We start from the raw sequence: 8,092 nt of genomic DNA, 5'->3' as shown, positions 1-8,092 counted from the left end.
CTTCTTCTTCTTCTTCTTCTTCTTCTTCTTCTTCTTCTTCTTCTTCTCCTCCTCCTCCTCCTCCTCCTCCTCCTCCTTCTGCTTCTCTTTTTCCTTCTCTCCCTTGCTCTTCTTTTCCCTATTTTCTGTTTCTTACACACATCAGTCCTTCTTCTGTCTCCATGTCTTTGCAGAGGCTATCTCCCATCTCTGGAATCCATCTGCCCCTCTCCTCTGCCTCTTAGAATCCTCAATGCCCTTTAATGCTCAGTTCAAATGCTACCTCCTACATGAGGCCTTTCCTGATTGTTCCAGCTACTAAGGCGCCACTAAAGTGACTTTGCATTTACCTTGTTTATCCTTTATTTTTACTTATCTATGTACACATTATTTTCCTTGGGGAGTTGGGGGAGAATCTATTCTTTAACACCATTAGCTTCGGTCCCCACTGGTTGTATTCCTCCCATAGTTAGGTGCCAGTGACTAGCAGTCCAATTCCATTTAATCACTTAACATCAATTAGCTTTTACAGTTGGATATTATCTTCAAAGATACAGCTAGAACAAAAGAACAAAGATTTCCCCCCAATACCCATAAGGTATATTCTCCTCTGTACTACCTTTGTCTCTCAGGAGAAAGGGTTTAAACTTAACTCAGTTCCTACATAGCATTGGTGCCACCAAGTTCAGGTCCAAATGTGGCGTGACTTCCAGATGAGGCTTATCTTGGGTCCAGCTGGGCTGGGTTCCAAAGGTCATTCCCAAAGGTAACTCATGTTTCTCTGAGCACTGATGCTGAGCTTGTTGCAAATGGAGGTTGCCAGGACATCAGGACACTGAAAGACTCACTTTCCTGACATTTCAATACTCACAATATACTAGTCTCTAATACCTTCATCCAAATCAGAAAAGAAAAAAAAAAGCAGAATCAAGGGAATAAGGTCCATTTTACAAGACTACATATTGGTCTCAGAGGGTAATAGTCCTGAGGCCTCTCCGCATATAGCATTACCTCTCACCAGATGCCATCAGCAAGGGAGTCAAACTAAGAGAAAGCAGCAAAGAGAAAAAATGGCTGGTTACTGGTCTTTTTTAAAGGCCATTCAAAGAACCTGTTAGTCACTGTGTGGTTAGCCAATGGGAAAGAGCTGTAGAACATCTCTGCACAATCCAATGTCTCTTCAAGGTACTTCCGTTACACAGCATTCCTGGAAGCAGTCTCCCCAGCCTCTCTGTGTTGGGAGATGATGTCCAAAGGTCTCTGCACATGGGCCAGTCTTCATTATATTAACATGTGAGGAAAATGAAGCCCAGATAGATTGATGACTTACCCAACCTATTAGTTTGCTACTATTCCCCAGGGTCATACAGATAATAAATGATAGAGCTGAGAATGAGTAGCAAAGTCAGGTACTCTGTCTTGAAATCCTGCACTCTTTCTAGGTAGCATAAATGTCCTAAAAGTATGCAAGTAAAGTGATTTAAAAGGGATGGGAAATTCTCAATCACAAAGTTATAAAGTGACAAACCCAAATAATTCTACTAGGAAAGAAAAGAGAATGATGTGTATACAGGGAACCAACTTGTCAACCAACTTGTTACAAAACCACAGAATTTCAGAGTTGGAAAATCAGGTTCATCTATGTCAATTGGTGCTTTGAAAAATCTTTTCTATAATATTCCCAACAAATGTTTATCTCGTCTCCCTTTGAATATCTCCAGTGAGAGGGAGCAACCCAACACCACACTAGGTCAGTTCAGAACTTGTACCCTGATAACAATGAGTTCCAAGTATCCTCTTCATAGACAGCAATCCCGGAACCCTAGCATTAGAAAGGATCTCAGTGGCCATCTAATTCAAGCCATGTCAGAGTGAGAATCTCCTTTACAGCATCTATGATGAGTGGTCATCTGGACTTTTCTTAAAGATGCCCAGAGATGGGGAATCTGTTGCCTTCCAAAGCAATGCATTCTTCTTCTGAGTAGCTCTAATGGTGATGCCATTTTTCCTTATAACAAACTTAATTCTGCCTTCCTGCAACCTCTACCCACTGTATTGTATGTAGTATTGTCCTCTGGGTCCAAACAGAACAGACCTGTGAGTACTCTAAGACAGCTATCATTACCCTCAAGTCTTCTTCTCAGGCTAAATATCTTTAATTTCTTTAACTGTTCCTTCTAAGTTATAATCTCAATGTTCTCCTCGGGACATTTTATAGCTTTTCAGAATCTTCCCTGAAATCTGGTGCCCAGAACTATGATTATTGTAAAATGCCAAAAGGCCATCACCCCCCCTAGTTCCAGATCCTATCTTCCTCTTAATACTTAATATGCTTGATGAAGAAATTAAAGCCATCTATAGCCATATGAAAAAATGCTCTAAATCACTATTGATTAGAGAAATGCAAATCAAAACAACTCTGAAGTACCACATCACACCTATCAGATTTGCCAACATGACAAAACAGAAAAATGATAAATGTTGGAGAAGATGTAGGAAAATTGGAACACTAATACATTGTTGGTGGAGTTGTGAAATGATCCAACCATTTTGGAGAGCAATTTGGAGCTATACTCAAAGGGCTATAAAAATGTGCATACCCTTTGACCCAGCAATAGCATTTCTAAGGCTGTATTCCAAAGAAATCATACAAATGGGAAAATATTTATAGCAGCTCTTTTTGTGGTGGCAAAGAATTGGAAATTGAGAAGATGCCCATCAATTAGACAATGGCTGAACAAGTTGTGGTACATGAATATAATGGAATACTATTGTGCTATAAGAAGTGATGAGCAGGCAGACTTCAGAAAAACCTGAAAAGACTTGTGTGGACTGAAGCTGAGTGAAATGAGCAGAACCAGGAGAATGTTGTACATGGCAACAGCAATATTATGCAATGATTAACTTTGATAGACTTAGCTCTTCTCAACAATGCAAAGATCTAAGACAACTCCAAAAGACTCATGATGGAAAATGCTATCCATGTCCAGAAAAAGAACTATGAAGTCTGAATGCAGATTGAAGCATACTATTTGCTCTCTCTCTCCCTTTTTTTCCTTCTTATTTCTTGTGGCTCCTCCCATTGGTTCTAATTCTTCTTTACAACATGACTAATGTGCAAACAGGTTTAATATGAATGCATATGTAGAGCCTATATCAGATTGTACGCCATCTTGAGGGGAGGGGAGGGAGAGGGAGAAAATTTAAAACTCAAAATCTTATGGAAGTAAATGTTGAAAACTAAAAATGATTAATAATTTAAAAAAGAAATGAAGGTGATGGAAAAACAAAAGGAAAGAAAAACTTTAAAATGCTTAAGAACACTTTTTGACCTCAACTGAATTGAATTTGAATTTGTTATAATATGAGAAGTAAGAAAGACTAATAACAAAAGGAAGGTGAGGGGAGGAAGGGAGCAAGGGATGGGGACCAGCTAAGATTTCCTATGGGAAGGGACACATGCATTGACCTCAGAAGGAGAGTAATAGTAATAGTAAGTAAAGAGTAATAGTGATGTAAGTGTATTTACTATGTTACAGGTAGATCTGAAAAGCACTATTTAAATGTGAATTATAATAATAACAATAACAAACAATCTACATTCCCATTAAAGTGTTTACATGCACACACCCCAACCCTCTCATCTTTTCTATATGCAATCACACTCAGACACAAACACACACACGTTGTTTGGGTTGCATTTCTGTGCACCCAATGAAGTCCACCCCCTTTCTGGATGTGCCTTTGTATGCTTGCATCCACGTCAAACCCTTGTACTGGGAGGATTCCCACAACTTCCAAAGCTTGAATCCAAACAAGTGAGCTCTCCTTGGATATCAAAATCGTGGAGGGGGCTTGTGGTTGGGTGCCATAAGCTGCTTTGCTCACTGGTATGGGATGCTTATTGCTGGCTGGATGGTCATGGATGCAGCAGCAGGAGATTTGAGAAGAGGTCTCCTATCCGAGAAGCTCTTGTTTTTTCCATTGTCTTCATTTAATATTTTCAGAACTGAGTTGCATAGGGTACTCTGTTAGATGTGCTCATGCACTATAGTGGAAATCACAGGACCTAGGTTCAAATCCCACTTCTGACACTACCCGTGTGATCTTGGGTAAGTCATTTCACCTGTTTGCCTCAGTGTCTTCATCTGTGAAATGGAGCTAATAAAAGCACCTATCTTCCAGGATTGTTGTGAGGATGAAAAGAGAGAATAATTGTAAAGTGCTCAGCACTGTGCCTGGCAAATAGTAAGTGCTATATAAATGTTAGCTATAATAACAATAATAATATTTATTTTATTACAAATAAATATATAATTCACATACAAATTTATGTATATAATTTGCATATAAATTTATATATATATTACAAATACATATATAATTACATATAAATATATTATTATTATCATTATTGTTATTCTTTTGTGCTTTGACTATTTCACTCCATTAGCTGTGGGTCTCAAACACTTGACAGTGAAACAGAGACTTTAACAAGTGGGAAGCCTCACCCTAGGAAGCCTCTGGCTTGGGAGAAGCCTCTGAATCTGGTCACTTACCACCCCTCAGGGTCCTTGCTAATCACTCTCTTCCTGGAATACCAAGGCTACAACCTGACTCAAGAGTCTTCACTGCATGGAGGCTCTATAAAGCATATGCCACTGAGAAAGGAATCCCCAAGTCTGACAAAAGCAGGGCTATGTGAGAGCTAGCTCTGAGAGTCTCCTGAGAGCTGATTGTTAAATTATCAGTGTGAACATGCACACCTCGGATATTGACAAACACTACAATTTGGGGCTTGATTTGTTACTTTGTTGATTGTCAAGATCTAAGAAAGCGATGGAGAAAATGTTATTAATGCAAATTCAGCATAGAAATGTATCTGGGTTTTAGAGAGCTGGTTGTTAAACATTTTCCAGCACATCCCTGGACAGAAGTCCTCTTGACAACACTCTGCACACCATGTGCCCAGCATCAACAGCCCTCTTGGGGCCAGGTCACAGAAGTTCTTCTACCCATGGATCTACTGTTTAACTTGGGCTGGTTGACTGCCTCTGAACGCTTAATTAAGTCTGTTTTGCTGTACACTGAATGACTCAGTTTCTTTTTCTCTCACTATTAAATATGGGTGCCACCCAGCTATAAAGGAACCTGAGTGTTCTAATCCTTTTCATTCTAGACCTCCATACTCAATCACTTTTAATTCACAGCTTGAATTTAGAAAACAATCACAAGTTGTTTGAAATCAGTATAATCATTCTGCTTTAGGATCTAGTTGCCTCTAATGGGAGAATTATCCATATGACTGGAAATTTTACTTGTTTTAAGTATTAACAGAATCCAATGTGGGACAAGTCGTTTGGCACAGCCATATTAGTGCCACCTAACTATTACTATACCCCAGTTATGAAAGTGCTTACCGCAGATGGAATTCTCTGACCTGTGAAAGAAGATGCACACTGTTGTGTGACTGGAGAGGTCTGTTTATACATCCTATGAAAGGTGAACTCACTCAGGGGAAAAAGCTTTCCCTACGTCAAAGAGATGAAGAAATTGAAGACCCCCAAGTAAAAAGTCCTAAAACGTGGACATCTTACTGGTGGAGTGAACACTTCAAACAGACTGTTTCCTGAGAGTGAGTATGAGCTCTATGACTTCAGACTGAGCTCCGGTGAGCTGACATGGGACAATTATAATACACACATACCCATAGAATCCTCCACACTGTAAAGGTGACTGTACCAGGTTGGGCATCAGGATGGCTCTCCACTGTGGTGTAAAATATAATATCTGAGAAATGAGACTTCCTCATCCCAAGGCCTTCTTTCCTGTGTGCCTGCTAAATACTCAACTCAAGCCTAAAGGCTCTGTTGTTTATAAAGAGTATGAAACCATGATAGGAACTAAACGCACTTGTTGTTGGCATGGTCTAGAATATTAGGCCTGCTACATTCACTCTGGATCGACCTGTGTCTTTAGGAAGGCTTCATGAAGAAAAGATTTAGATTCACAGACATCTAGTTTTATATAAAATACATTGGGTAGAGTTAGCGTGCTTTGATAGGTATTATTATAATCAACACATTTTGAAATATTCTTGAATCTTTTTTTTAAAATGTAAATGAAATGTGGTCCAGATCAGAGGTCCTTAACTTGGGGTCTATGGGCCCTCAGAGGGTCTCAGCACATAGATTTCAGGGGATCTGTGAACTTGGACAGGAGAAAAATGACTTCATTTTAATATTATTGGTTTCTTTAATAATTCTATGCATTTTATTTTATGTACTTAAAAATGTTTCTCTGAGAAGGGGATACATTCAGTAGACTGGCCAAAGAGGTCCAGGAGGTACACACAAAAAAAGGTTAAGAAATGTTGGTCTGGGGGCAGCTAGGTGGTGTAGTGGATAGAGTGGAATCAGGAGGACCTGAGTTCAAATCCAGCCTTAGACACTTGACACTTACTAGCTGTGTGACCCTGGGCAAGTCACTTAACCCAATTGCCTTGCAACTCCCCCCCCCAAAAAAAAGAAATGTTGGTCTGGAATGACCCTGAAGGTTCCTTCCAGGTCCAAATCTATGAATGACTAAACTTGGTTCCCAAGAAAATATGGGCGAACTTCCATCCTTCCCTACCATGTATATGCCTTTGGCCACTTCACTTCTTGGGAGGCTCCCATCTCTGAATTTGCCAAATCATTTCCAGCTCTCACTCTATGATCCTGTAATCTTGTGTATCAGGAAACATTGGCTTGCCCAGAGATGGATTTGCCCATAATCGTGTTGGTAGTAACAGAGTGAGTATCTGAACCCAGGGCCTCTGGAAGGAAATCCAAGGCTGGTTTTCTTTTCTTCTCACGGTGCTATAGAGCCTTCTCTGCTACTCCACTGCCTCGTTCCAGGTGGTCCTAAAAAGACCCCAGGACTCACATGCTTACCCCTAATGTCACCAACTTAAGCAGCCAGGCCAGATTTCCTTCCCTCCCCTCTCCTCTTTGTCCACCTCAGGCTACAGGTTGTGCCTTGGTGATTTGTTTCTCTCCAAGCCTGCCCTGGGTGTTTATTGACCAGATTTCTCAATCCGCAGAAGATCCATGATATCTCTGGAGTGGGAAGCCGCCTCCCTGGAAGTGGATTCCCAACCTCTAAGGGCCTCAAGCTCCTTCAACTGCTGCTGTATCAGAGAGGAAGGAGGTTTCCTAGTCATGGCTGTGGGCCCCAGGGAAGGCCCAGCAAGAATGAGGTGGGGCCAGCTTGCCTAGAAAAACATCAAGCAAAACAAAAGACCTTTCTGAGAAGGCTGGCTTGCCCAGCAAGCCCCATTGTTTCTAGTTGCAGATGAAGTCAGAGGATCTGGGTTCAAATCCTCTCTCTAACATTTAACATTTGTACAACCCTGGACATGTCATCAGCCATCACTTACTAAGGGCCTACTGCGTGCTAATCAATAAACCAACAAACATTTGTTAAGAATCTTCTATGTGCCAGACAGTACGCTTGGCATTTGGGGTACAGAGATAAAAACCAGGGTCCCTGCTCTCAAGGAGTTTACAGTCTACGGTGGAGACAAAATGTGCATATGCAAGTCTGTATGAAATCAGTACTGGGAAGGATTGGGAATGTTAAGTCTATGATCCTACTAGGGTCAAAGGCAGGGCTGTGATTTGGACATCCTTTGTTTTGGAACCAGAAGGGATCTAGAAAATATCTAATCTGCCCCCCTCCTCCAACTACCTTCTCTTTGGTATTGTTGTTGACTTGTTTCGGTCACGTCCAACACTACAAGACTCCATTTGGATTGTTGTTGTTGCTGTTTTGGGAAAGGTACTGGAGTAGTTTGTCATTTCCTTCTTCAGCTCATTTTACAGGTGAGGAAACTGAGGCAAACAAGGTTAAGTGACTTGCCCAGGGTCACACAGTTAGTAAGTGTCTGAGGCTGGATTTGAACTCAACGATGTCTGATCCGCCTCCCTTTCTTTTGGCATAACCAAATACAATCAGATATAATAGGATCAGAGATTGAGAGATGGAGGAAATCTCAGAAGTCATCTACTCCAATGCTCTCATTTTACAGATAAGGATATTGAGACAAATCGACTTTCCTAAGGTCAGGTAG

General features: G+C 40.8%; 1 pseudogene; it reads left to right on the top strand.

The window, feature by feature from the left end:
- Positions 1–4,855: 4,855 nt before the first annotated feature.
- On the top strand, positions 4,856–5,841 carry LOC114024671 (annotated as a pseudogene).
- Positions 5,842–8,092: the final 2,251 nt, after the last annotated feature.

Source organism: Vombatus ursinus, unplaced genomic scaffold, assembly GCF_900497805.2.
Source record: "Vombatus ursinus unplaced genomic scaffold, bare-nosed wombat genome assembly UNPS02014822.1, whole genome shotgun sequence".
Taxonomy (NCBI): Eukaryota; Metazoa; Chordata; class Mammalia; order Diprotodontia; family Vombatidae; genus Vombatus; species Vombatus ursinus.
The sequence above is the reverse complement of the archived record's forward strand: the minus strand, read 5'-3'. Positions and strand labels throughout refer to the sequence as shown.